At 35.8% G+C, this 13,981-nt stretch overlaps 1 protein-coding gene across 2 annotated transcripts in view; it reads left to right on the forward strand.

Moving 5' to 3' along the window:
- The window catches only part of LOC129231851 (uncharacterized), a 67,095-nt gene that overhangs the window by 47,799 nt on the left and 5,315 nt on the right, over positions 1-13,981 (forward strand). The gene's annotated exons all lie outside the window — the stretch shown is intronic.

A 13,981-nucleotide genomic window follows, 5' to 3' on the forward strand; every position in this document is an offset into this window, starting at 1 on the left:
TCGATTATAAGTGTGACGTTAACATTTTTGATTTGCCGGTGCCGCTCTACATGTCGTACATTTTAATTATTCATTAGCGGAGTTTTGGGTGCTACTTTTCCGTTCCGAAAACGGGATTCCGTCTTTCAAAAAAAATCGGCGGCAGAGTTCAACCATTGGTCCCCCTCCCCCTTCCTTTTTTCTTTTTTTTAAGTGATTAATTGTCAAAAAGAAAAAAAGAAGTCAGTTAAGAGGGACACCCGTGGTTATAACCACTACGCCACTAAAAGAAAACGCCTTTTTGTATTTTGAAGCTTTCGGGTCAAGGTGTAATGTTTCCTGTTCCTTGATCCGGTGTTATGAGGAACCGCACGTCAATTTCCTGCCTATTCCAACAAGTGTTAAATGGTTCGATTTCTAGCTTCTAAAATGCTTTATCTCCCCCTCCGCTCTCTCACACAAGATCGTTCACTTTTCAAGTTAATGGCCGCGTACTTCTCGACTTGGCGACGGAAGACGAAGATGCGCTGAGACTTCCTTTCTAAGAAAAAAGTCTGGAACGAATGATTACATTTTCTGAGCTAATAAAATTAAGTCTTTACACAATTTTCGAGAAGGACAGTGCAGTAAAGTATTAAATTGGATGCATGCATAGAAGTTTGAATATTTTTTTATCACACTTTTTTAAAAAATATAAATGAGAAATTAAATCACGTTTATAGTGTGAACGAAAGTAAACGTATTTGGGGAAGGAGGGAGGGGCTGGGGCTAAATCCCCCTTGAAATCAGTCAACTGACTCGTTGTTTAGCGAAAGTGGTATTTTTACATGTACTGCAGAATTAATAATTACTAAATAACAAAAATTTTTCTCTCCACTTTTGAAAAGAAAGTTGAAATTTTCTTTGCGACTATTTCCAAACAGAGCATAAAGCGCTTAAGATGCGATTTGTTCGTCCATTTCGCGTTCAAAAGGAAAATAACTAGCCGTATTTTCTTTATTATTATTTTTTAAGACTTCCAAAAATTCAAAGCACGATAGCGTTTTGGAATTTGTTTTCGGTCAATCTGCGATTTCGGAAAAGTTTATTTATTATTTTAAATTTTATTCATCTCGTATAATTAAAAACTGAGCGTATGTATCTATGTATGAATCCATGTAGTGATCTATGTATCTTTGTCCGAGTTACTTCTCCCGAACGCCAGTGAATTGACCATCGAACCAGGTATCGATGGATTCGTAATCTTCCCGTCTTTATGTTTGGCTATTCAACATAATCCATCGATAATAAATAGCAGAGATATTAATTAAAAATTATTAATTATGACACTTAGATTTCGACATAAAATCTCTATTTTTCGAAGGCTTTCCTCCATTCAAATTATTATTCAGTGCTTCATCTCAACTTTCCGCAAAAATGCTTTTATTAAAATTTCCTATTCGGAACTCCAGCGCTCGAATACGCTACCTTGCGGTGATTTATAAAACTGCGAATGCAACTAAAACATTGCCACGTTGCGCTCCACGTGTATCTGTTGACGTAAACGCGGTCAGTTTGTTCTGAGTAACGCATTCAACATGTCTAAGAACGCCTTCAACAACAGAAATTAATTCGTCCCTTAGTAGTATTCTCGAGCTTCTCAAAATAATGTTAGTTTTCCTTATTTCTTTCAAAAAAGTATTAAATGGTGGAAGCGTAAACAAGAAAACTCTGGATTAACAAAATTGGATAACGTTATACCAGGTAAAATTTTTTATTGTTTTGTATGAATTTGTAAGAATATGAGTTTTTTTTAATCTTAAATTAATTTAACTAATCATATTTTACAGCAGCATTTAGTTGGAATGGACAGTATGCAAAATATTTTCTTGAATTTATTATCGTAGAACAAAATGAAAAATGTTTAACCGAGAAAGAATTTACTTTATTGCTTTTATTCTCAGCTGAAAGGTTTCGCCAAATTTGTTTAGGGTTATAGTTTTGGAATTGTGCGAGCAAAGTAGCCTTGGCGAGATTTCGCGTTTTTAGTTAAACCATTTTTAATTTTTATCATGAGTGGAATAAAATGATAGTAAGATTACAGAATTCGATAAGTAAAAAAAAAATAATGGTCAATCAACTGAAAAGAAAACTACCACCATATATAAACTGTGAGTACATATTTTATTTATTTTGTTCTGATTGAATTTGAACAAATATCAGTTTTTCAATTCGATGAAGGAAAAAAAACGAACTTAACAACATTGATTGGACACTTTTCCTTAACCTAATTCCACATAAATGATTTAAATAACCTTTGTTACTACAGTATCCTACTGAAATAGAAAGTATGCAAATAAATTTTCTTGAAAATATTTATCGCAGAACATATTGAAAAATCCAGAAAGAACGTTAAGAATTTGAACAATAAAAAATGAAAGTTCGCCAAAAATCTGTTTATAAGGTTATGGTTTTAAAATTGTGTGAAAGAATAATGTATCTTGACAAGATTTCGCATATCAGGTAAATCATTTCCATGACGAATGAATTAAGTGCATGATTTCTTTAGATATCCAATCATATAGTCATAGAAATAAATTATCTAGTGTTAAACGTTACTCTTGACAGTCTGCCACGTATGTGCACTATGTGACAAAAATGTCAACAAATGCCGGAAATGTCACGAAACTGAACTTAATATGTACTAATGTATAGAAAAAACGGTACAAAATGAAAATGCCGTTCGAAGCGAACCAAAAATTTATGAATTCCGAATTCAACATCGTGAAAATGGCTGCTTCAGAACAACTTACTGTGTGTTCTGCATTAATTGTTTACTTTCGTAATACTTTTTGGTTTCTAATCTCTTTCTATATGGGTCAGAATAACCAAAAGACTTTGAAAAATCTTTTCAAATGAATAAAGCGAAAAAATCATACATAACAACAAAAATCACAACACTTTTAGCATTTTCTTCGTTACCACATGCGTTTGTTTTAGTTTTTAATTCCGCCATTAGACAGTGACTGCAGTGCCCCCTATAGTTCGTTGGAGTTGCGAATTAATATTCAGAGTCACAACTGACTACAACTGTATTTATGTCGAGGACTGCATACTAAGTGCCTTGCCTCCATTATTTTATATACCGATAGATGGCAGCACCATCACCGGATCGAACAGTTAATGAGAATTTAGAACTAGTCCAAGAGCTAATAGCTACCTGGTGCTAGCACCCCCAGAGGTATCGTTTCACTTGGAGGACATTGAGACTACGAGCATATTTAACGTCGCCCAGTCCCCTTTAATGACGACGGTGGGTTTTCGACCAGCGAGGATCGAACCCGAGACCCTCCGGCCCCGAGTCCAATGCCTTACCGATCAGGTTACCACGGCCCCCTTATTAAAATTTATAGCATGAAGAAAATCATTGAGATAAAGATCTGTTGCCATGTTTTTTCTCGAATATGAACAAGTGATGTTCTTGCTTTTGTTTTAAAGGCTTTTCCTGTAATCGGAGGATTTAAAATGTTTACTTTTTGGTTATTTCTCCGTAATCTGCCGCAACATTTTACTGATTTTTTTTTTTCCTTTTTGGTTCAAGCCTGAGTGTTGAACTCGCGTCACTTGGCAAACTTTTATTTTCGAGGTGGACCGTGCAAAGCCGGGCGACGCAGCTAGTGTTTTTTTATTTTCTGAACGTTTTTTTAGGTCATGAAACAAATATCAGAAAATCAGGCCTCCTACAATTTGTGCTTCGATATTTTAGTGAAAAATATTATTTTTATTTAACGACTATTTGCTGTTCTGTTTTTAAAGGACGCTCTGAAACGACCGTTCAAAGGAAATCGTGGGGCCGGCAATCGGGGTCAGTCAGGAAGCCCGACCACATCAGAGGAAGTTCACATCTCGGATGATGGGAAATTTTCTAGCTTCTCTTCAACCTTGGAAGATTACGCCTGAGCATATTCCTGAAATCAATTTTGAAGTTCTTGTTCTTCAATTCAGAATAAACTACGATTTGTTGCCGATGCAGTATTGCCCCCCCCCCCCCTCCCCATACAGCATACAGGGCTGTGGAGTCGGAAGGAAAATGACCGACTCCAAAACTTTCAAACCTGCAACTCCAATTCCCTTACCCCAAAATCAGTCGGACTGCAGAGTTTAGGACAGAGGAAAAATAACCAACTCTTATGCACATAGTGTGCACTATACAAAAGGACGATAAACATGAACACAAGTGGGGATGCATTTTAATGCGGCTTTCGTTGCGAAGCGAAAAACACACAGCATGTTAAAGAAAAAATTCTAATGTGCTTAATTTCTTGACAGAGAATCCATTCTAAAAGGAAAAGAGTAGTCCTTTGCATACCAGCGACCCCCGCCCCTGCCAGTGTTTATTAGTTTAATTCAGAACAAATTCTAACAAAAGAAGTGTGGGGGCCCTATATCGTCTGAAAAACTTTTCATTCGTAAATAGTCTGAATATATATATATATGTCTAATATGTGAAATTTACATGGAATTGGAACGAAGTATAGCAACTGAACTCCCTAGATTGTGACTTTCACCTTTATTGTTAAAACTTATTATTATTAAATATTTATTTATTTATTTGTATAAATTATTTTTTTTAATTTTTAAATTTTTTTAAAACTAAATAGTTCTTTTACAATTTAGAACTATATAATACGAACAGGGGAAAAAAGGAGCAAGATATTTTCATTTAGTTAAAAATGGAAGTTTCAAATAATTTTAAATTCCATTATCAAACTCTGAAGCGTAAAAGCAATATATAATTCGAATAATCTATACATACAAAAAAATTCTTTGCACTATGTAGCCTTATGAGTGTTTTTCATGTCTATCAAGTGAACAGTCTACGAGGCCAATATTTGGCAGCTTGCAATTATATACATTTTGGAAAAATCTTATATCTTTAAACGAGAAAACTCTTGTGGGTGGGTATCTATACTTATATGTAAAATTATATATATATATATATATATATATATATATATATATATATATATTTATTTATTTATTTATATACTAGAAAGTCGCCCGTCATTGTATGACGGGTGCAAATTGTTTCTACATTTCAACTACATTGCCTGTTTCGAGATACTTTGATAGTTGAAATTTTAACCCTAACACCAGCGGTATAACCCTAAACTTTAGTAGATAGTGTCAATTCGCATCTCCAGAGCTCGAATAAGCTACCTTGCTGTGATTTACAATACTACCGAAAAAGGTAAAACATTCCATTCCACGTGTTTTCTTTGGGGTAAATTACAGGCTTTAGACAGTTTATGGTGTAATGTAATTTCAGAAGAATAGAAGAGAAAACTTTCCACAAACACCATGAAAAATTACTGTCATTCACAAAGCATCAAAGCAAGTTATAAGTTACGGCATTTGTTTGTTTTACCTTTTTCATCCGCCATTAAACAGTGGCTGCAGCGCCCCCTATAGTTTATTGGAGTTGCGAATAGGCAATTTAAGTGAAGTTTGGGCCTAAATTGGAATAAAAAAAGAACTATTTATCGGATTTTTTTCGAATTATAGCCTATGTTACTCAGTAAGAAAGCACCTTTCATATAGTGAATGAATTTTTCAAATAGGTGCAGTGGTTCCGGAGATTACCTCGAACATATAAACACACAAAAATCCGCCCTCTCTCTTTATAATATTAGTATAGATTTGACAAGACTTTAAAAGGGGTGGCAGAAAATTGTGTGAAACACATGATGACTCCCATGACAGTGCAGTAAGTTAAGCTGCTCATGTTATTGAATTTATTGAATTTCTCTTTAAAATGAGAGGTAAAACGAGCGAAGTTATCCAAACCCTTTTACTGAGACTGCGACTTGGTGAAATGGTGAAATCGTGCAGTATTAACCCCTTGCACCCCCCCCCCCTGCCCCGTTGAATCTAACTCACTGATTCAGTGAACCACGTTTATGAAGCAACAACATTATTATCAATGCAAGTTAAATTGGATACAGCAAAACGCATATCCAACAGACATCGTTTTTGTTCGAAATTTTCAGTTCTCGAGCATAAGAAAAGAAAAATCTATTTCAGAAGGTAATGAAGTTAATGCGGATCTTTTTCTAACTGTCCACAATTATTTAATTTTAGTAAAACCAACTGCAGTGGAGCCACAGCACGCGTTTGCGTCAAGCGAATTATTTTCATAGCAAAAACCCTTTCCCTTCGTATTCAAGAGGCATACTTTTGCTTACCAAACGATAATTACTAATTAGAATCTGACTTTGTAGTGCTTTACAATTGCTGTACGGAATTTAAGAAGACTACTAATTCAAGTCCTAGCACCATCCTAAAATGCACAACTTTTTGTCTTTGACATAAAAATTTTATTTTTTGAAGAATAAAGTCAATCCCGCGGGACTGAATTCGGCTCGAAATTGGAAATCCTTTTACAAACCCTTCAAAATAATTAGTGTATACTCGTACGTATATGTCTATTATAAAAGAGTTTTTCTTTAGAATATGATGCTTAGGCTGCATTTTTTAATCGTGTAATGAGCTCTAGGCCTGTTCACATGTGCCTCCATGAAAAAATTGTTCACAAGTGCTCCCTTTCCCCTGCACCAAATCAATAAAATAGGAATAAATTTATAACTAGCAGAAAATTACAAGAGTTTTTGAATTCAGTAGGCGGGCCCTTTGTCGGGGCGGTCTCCGGGCCCCCTCTCCCCATAAAACGTAAAATTAGCACTAGTCCGATTTTTAGCTGGGCCCCTAGTTTCCGACTAGGCTGACATGGAATCTTGGTTAATTAATTAATTTAATTAAAATTTCATTGTCATCGGATCTGAGGTCGCATACCAAGTTTAAAAAGAATCCGATCACAGAAAGTGGGTGAAAATTGAGTTGCAAGATTTCACCCCAACAAACATACACCAAACGGAGTAAATAAAAACATGATAAAAACTAATGTTCCGTTAAAATTTCAAATAATCCACCAAATTCAAACTAATTAAAAAGTTGAATTATTCGTCAACTTCATTATGTATTACCGATTTTGCCAAGCAATCACGTAGCCTTAATAACCCACACAGATTTCGGTTTTCCCATACGTACGTTTGCTTTCCAACTTCAACTGTAAATAATAATCCTCTTATAAAAATAGCCGATGATCGAGTAACCCGCGTGTTTCAACAATGAAACTCGCGCCATGGCATGATAATTTGATAATATATTTTGGTAATGTTTAAAATGCAGGGAAAAGCTTTATTGTGACAAGGCTGAACTCGATTAGGTAAGTTAACTGTTTTACTGGCAAGATTGTGTCATTTCAGGGGAATGAAGAATCAAAAAGTGGTTGAAAATGAACGCTATCCACTGGAGTTTAAGGTTAATCCACTGGAGTTAGGCTTACAATATCAACTATCAAAATATCACCAAACAGGCAATGGCTGCGTTCAAATGTAGAAGCAATTTTCATCCGTCATCACTTGATGGGCGACTTTCTAGTAATAATAATAATAATTATAATAAAATAATAAGTTGATACTTGATCTGAGGAAATCCTCAAAAATGTGTTATTTAAATACAAGTTAGTGAAGCAAAAGGTACCGCAACTACAAAAAGTTTTCTAGTACTATAGTCGCTTTAGATTCCCTTTATTAAAAAAAAAAAAAAACGACTTTTACATAATGTTGTAAATAAAAGCTGTTTCACTTCAGCATTCAAAACTCTACGCAAAGGGCTTTCTCTCCCCCCCCCCCCCTCTTTTTTTTGTGCCACATAAGTAGGACTTGTACACAATACAATTCGAATTTTGTGGCAAGAATCAAAAAATTGTTGTGACAGAGCATATTGTTTTACGGAACAAATAATCAAAACCGCACCGAATTTCACGGTCTAGGAAGTACCGTCTTGGATGGAACAATGGACAGAAATAAAAAAAGGGTTGATAACCCAGCCTTTGTCTTGTGACTCAGAATTCAACCTCGCAGAAACATTGAATGCTTCCTAGTGAAGTTGTTCCATTTAATTCAACGCGTTCTGCTTTAAAATATGAGTAAAGAATAGGAAGATGGACAATTCTTACGTGTACTGCAATCCAAATTTAAACTTTTGTTGCAACTCTTGTAAATCAAGTTATTATTTTTAATACTTTTTGGAAAAGCAACGTTGATCATATAGCATACTCTCGACAATGACCAAGGTTGATGGACTTTAAAATGGTGAGGAACATTTCAGTAAATAACGTTGCGGTTCAATAGTCGCTATCCAGAGAGAATTTACGATTTGCAACAATTCGTTTGGGCAAAGTTAAAATGTCACTTGTAACAAAAAAAAAAAAAAAAAGAAAAAAAATCATTGGATGATAAAAAATTCTCAATGGTAACTCTTTGAGAAATGAACTTTTAAGTCGAAATTCAACTTACGTATCGTAAAATATGATAGTGATAATAGAATTTAATCAGTACAATTTATAGAATATAATTTTCTTTAATCGATTACGAGTATTTGAATGTTGTTTCAAACAAACAAAAGTTGGTTTTCTGAAGTAGTAAATACAATGATTCGCACTAGTAGTCCAGTCAATGAACACATTGTAGCGTACATGGAATATACGATAAATTTTTGACTTCAGAATATTGTTAGGGGTAGTTAGTAAGTAAACATACTAAAAGTCCCCGACCCTAGGGGGTGAACTAAAAATAGGAGGGAATTTTTGGATTTTTCGAGAAAATGTCGGAAACGGTGGAAAAAATTCGTTTAAAATAAAATTTCAAGCTAAATAAACTTTCTACGAAACTGTTTCTACACATACTTGTCAAATTTCCAATAATTATCCGGGTATATGTTATGAAAAATCGATGATTTTTGGAAAAAAAATTCCCTCTTTTTGTCGAACATTTGCTCCTAGTGCCCTCCGAGGATCAGTATTTATGAAGATTGTTAATAACAAAGTTGTAGAGCTTTAAATTGCCTTCAATTTGATATGCTATTTTGTTATATTTTATTCAATCACTCAAAAGTTACAGAATTTCAAACACGCACTTTCATGGAAAAAAATGGAACACATGCCATTCACAAATTTTAAACTGACTTGAAAGGATCGCGCTCTTTCTATTTTGCTCAATGAATTCGACAATCCTGATGGACAATAAAGAAGATTTTGTGGATTACTACAAAACAAATGATGTTTAAGGAAGGGGGGGGGGGGGGTCGTGAAATTGTGACTTTGTGACAAGGGGAAGGAAAAAGTAAGATGTGACATCAAGCATATCTTAATAAGATATGTTTATGAAAAGTAGCTTGCAAAACGAACTTCGTGACAAAGGGGGAGGGGGTCAAAAATTTTGAAAAAAAAGTGTAACATCATTTACGGATAGCCCCTTACCAAGAAAGCGGACGGAGATTTGCAGAACTACATATATGCAGTTGGAATTAGCTCCATACAGTGAGGAAGTGCAGAAAGCCAGAACTTCCTCAGTAAAAATATGTTTCCGAATAAAAGTGAAAGTTAACTAAATTTATTGTGAAATTGTTTTCATACATATGTGTCACATTTTCAGTGGTTTTTTAGGTATGCGTTCTTGAAAACCAATACTTTTCGGAAAAACAAAAGAGTTATCTCGTTCTTATTGTCTCAGAGTGTCTCTGCCAAGCAGGCGCTCAAAGGATCTTGTGCAGCAATCATGGAATGAGACCATGACGGTTTTCTGTGTCTTGAAAATCCACTGGCTGAACACTTGAACTGCAGATTCAAACCTGATACCAAAGAAATACGAAGCCTATGCTCAATCACCGCGACACCCAGCTGCCAAGCAATCACAAACTATGAAGTTCTACCATACACTCAATTTCGTTATTCATATTGAAATGAATATGTGACGCTATAGCATGATGATGAAAATTTTAATAATAGAAATAAGGTAAATGTAGCTGACCGGCATCACCTTTTTGTAATTTTAGTTTTTATTACATCATTACCAATCATATTTTGAAAGTGTTTCTATGGAATAGTAATCAGAAAATGAAATCATCATCTTTAAGGTGACATCTTGGTTTTATTCTGAGGCGGAAGGGTCATGTCACCAGCAGTGGAAAAGCTGTTCTAAGAAATTGGTAATGTAGTGATGTCATCGTCGCCCCCTTCATCCTGGATAAATATTTTGATTTCGTTGTTGCAACTGCCCTTGCAATGCAAGCTTGCGACAGATTAGTTTAATGATGATTTTCTACTATTGATCTTCCGGTGCATCGGTCAAAATGATCTTCAAGATTCCGTCATGAGCAACATCCGATTCCGAGAGTTTCGGCACGAGTTGGTCATTCCTCCTTTCCCAAACTCCCAATCCGGTACTTCACCATTGAGTTCCTAGCTACAGGTGTACCTGGTGGTACGGCAGAGTTAGAGATCAGTCTCAGGCCCGGACTGGCCAGGTCGGCTAGTCGGCGATCGCCGAGGGCCCCCAAACTAGGAAGGGCCCCCAAATGAAGCGAAAAAAAATTTGTAGCAAAAAATGATTTTACAATTCTTTGATTTTCTTGTAACTATTTAAATCTGTTTCCTTATACGCTTTGCCAGGATCAGGGCCTGATTACTGAATGGACCAGCTAGGCTGTGGTCTAGGGCCCTTGCTTTTTAGGGGCATCCAATGGCTAAAGTTGTTTTAGCAAATAACTAAAAGTAAGATTTGACTGCATAGTGGCTCCAAAAAATCTTTGCTTAGAACCTTCCTATATCTTAATCAGGCTCTGTCCGGGATGCTTTTGATCACTCTTTCTAGTTTTATACAAATAGCACACTGGGCCTAATTAAAGCCTGGTAGGGCCCCGGGTTAAACATTGATTTTAGGTTAGGGGCCCCTAGAGCTTTAAATTCTCTGAATTTGTCCCGTAAACAGGGCGGGATTACCAAATAGGCAACTTAGAAATCGCCTACGGGCCCCCAACAGAAATGTTCGGCCTCCCTGCAAAAAATCATCAGGGCCCCTAACCACCCACTGGATTGCCTCCCCCCCCCCCCCGCTCAAAAAAAGTAAAAGAGTGGTTGTTTTTGTGTGCTTCAATATTTCTACCTAAATTTTGAATTAATTTCTTTAAATATTTTTGCAAGTTTATTATTATTTTAAGTTTTGACTTGTTGGGACTTTAAATCCTGATTTTTTGGATGCCCATTTCAATTTTAAGTTACATAAGCAAGTAAGCAAGAGTTTCTCAGGACTTAACAGTATTCTAATAATACCTGTTCTCTGTAAATCTTGTTTTTGAAAAAAGTATTCACATTGTATGGAATTCATACTGATTTGGTAAATGAATTAGCTTTCGTTCTGTATTTCTTTTAAGTTTCAGGCATGTTTTTTTCGATTCGAGGGTTTTCTTTCAAATATTTTATTTTCTGTTGTCTGTTTGAAATTTTCTTTGAATTCGTTTTTGTCTCATTAATTAATTTTATTTCATTTATGTTGATGTTGATGGTATTTAATGTTCTTTTCTGTGATTAACCAAAATTCACAGAATTTTTTGTTTACCTGAACTGGTCAAAACATTTTTACTTCCTTTTACAAAAAAGGAAGTATTGTATTCGCGAAAAAATTTTCACTCAAAAATCGCCCTTAATTTCCATTTTGCTCACCCCCAAATGAATGTTGAGTTTTTCTTTCGATTCGACCACATGCGGAAAAGTGCCTAAGAATGTATAGACACGCGAAATATCCATTTTGACCATCACCGAGGTAATTACAACGACTTTTCTCTTGACGTCTGTATGTATGTGCGTATGTGCGTATGTGCGTATGTATCTCGCATAACTCAAAAATGGTATGTCCTAGAAAGTTGAAATTTGGTGCATAGACTCGTAGTGGGGTCTAGTTGTGCACCTCCCCTTTTGGTTGCTTTCGGATGTTCCTAAGGGGGTCTTTTGCACCTTTTTGGGGGGAAATCATTGTTAATTTCGATGTAAACTCAAGTGGCGTTATAATTTGTCGGACACTTGGCGATATATCGCCAGTCTTTTGGTCGCCAAGTTTTGTCGCCAACTTGGCGACAAATTTGGCGGAGTTTTTTTTTTTTTTTTTTGGTTTCAATTTGGCCATTGTTGGTGATATTTAGAGAATAAATATTGAATCACATTAAAATAGCGAATAATGGGGAAATGACATTAAATTGGAGTAAAAGGAAGTCATGTGATGCACACATCAGCTCGTTTCATGAAAATACTTCGACCAGTTTTCACGGCATTTTCGGTAATTTTTTGAATGCTTTGAATCCGTTTTTTGAATTTCATTTTATTTCTCTATTAACCGGGATGTTTAGAGGTGTTGTGTGCAATTTATATATAAGTTGAGATACAAAACATTAACATCAATCGTTTGATCAAGTTAAATTTTTTTCACACTTTTAGAACTGATGAGACTATCATTAAGAGATTCAGGGGTGCCGATCCCCCCTAAGAGCAAGGGTGCACCTCCTTAAATATCACGAAGACCCCCCCCCAATGCAAAAGTCCCCCTCCCCAGAAAAGTGAAAAATATTCCTCAAAACATCCCCCCTAAAACTTTTAATGGCGCAGTCTGCGCTATGACCCCCCCTTCCCCTAGATGGATGGGCACCCCTGAAGAGAGATTTTAAAACTTGGCGGATTTTTCATGCTTTCCGTATATATATATAATTTTTTTTTTTTTTTTGTCTATTTGAAAATGTGTTTAAAAATCACAGTTGCACAGTTTAGCCGCTGCTGGGTTAATATGTGTTGAGTTTCGTTTTTTATTCAAATATTTGCTAAAACATATTTTCAACTTTTAAAATTTTAGCAAAGGTATTAGGGGCCCGACTAAGATATCGAGGGGTAGTAGGCCAATTTTTTTTTTTTTTTTTTTTTTTTGGGGGGGGGGGGGGGCTGTATTCAAACTCTATCCATTGGCTAAAACAATTTTAGTCGCAAACTAAAGTCGTTTCAGCCATTTGAGGGCAAACCTCAACACATAAATATCGGGGGTCCTAAGCTACGGCCTAGTTGGCCTATTCAGTAATCACATCCTGGAGGTGTTTAGGGTGTTCGATTTATTTTTAAAAAGATTCTTTGGTTTTCTCTGGCCGTGGGCCCCTTAGTGGTGTGCCCCCGCATTGCATTACAGAGTCTGCGAGTACGCAGGTTTTAAGAGTAATCCTAAGGTTAAAAAAAGTTATCTCTTGCAAATTCCAACAAATAAAATTTTAACCAACTACTTTTCTTTCCTTCCCTATTTCTCCAAGTGTACTACCGACGCGACGCCTCCGGGGGTGTCGGCGGTACTACACAGCTTTTTCAATTGGGTTCTACGTATGGTTAAGTTACTCCGGTGACAGAAGTAAATTAGGACCCCTCGGAGAGTAATGTCAGCTTTTGTGATCCAGGCCGGTAAAAAGTGCGTTTGTTTCTCCACGTTTCTGCAAGTTCTTGTAGAATCAAAAAGATAAGACAAGAACTGTGGAATTTGCGTATGGATGATGGCCAGTGTGAAAAAAAAACTCGAACAAAAGAGACATGCAGGTGTAATAAAAATAGGAGTAATAAAAACTTCATGACTCGTTCAAGGCTCAATGGGTTCATGTTGATTGCTTCAGAGCCCCCATCTCCTTTTGCTTTTAAACCAGTAAATAAATGGGAAAATTGAATGCACATGGAAATCTTTATGATAGGGTCCAACCGGATATTTTCAATAAAAACTATTTCCACGTGAGGTTTTGTCTTCTGCAATCGGCATTATAGTAAGATAGTTGAAGGTTTGTATTTTACTTGCGTGCAAACCAACTATAATTTTTGTTATGGAAATTAAAAGATAGATACATTGGGACAAAATAGGGACAAGATGAAGCAAAAAAGGTATGATTATTTTTCTACTATTAAGGCATTGCTTTAGCTCAAGATAGCGTGTGATTAAAAAAAATCTCAGCCCTTTCCAACAGAGACTCACCCACGGAGAGCAAAAGGGGCTCCCTCTTAGACTAAGCCCCCCCCCCCTCCCATTAGGCCTAAAAATGCAGAATTTTATAT

This window comes from Uloborus diversus, chromosome 1 (assembly GCF_026930045.1).
Source record: "Uloborus diversus isolate 005 chromosome 1, Udiv.v.3.1, whole genome shotgun sequence".
Classification (NCBI taxonomy): Eukaryota; Metazoa; Arthropoda; class Arachnida; order Araneae; family Uloboridae; genus Uloborus; species Uloborus diversus.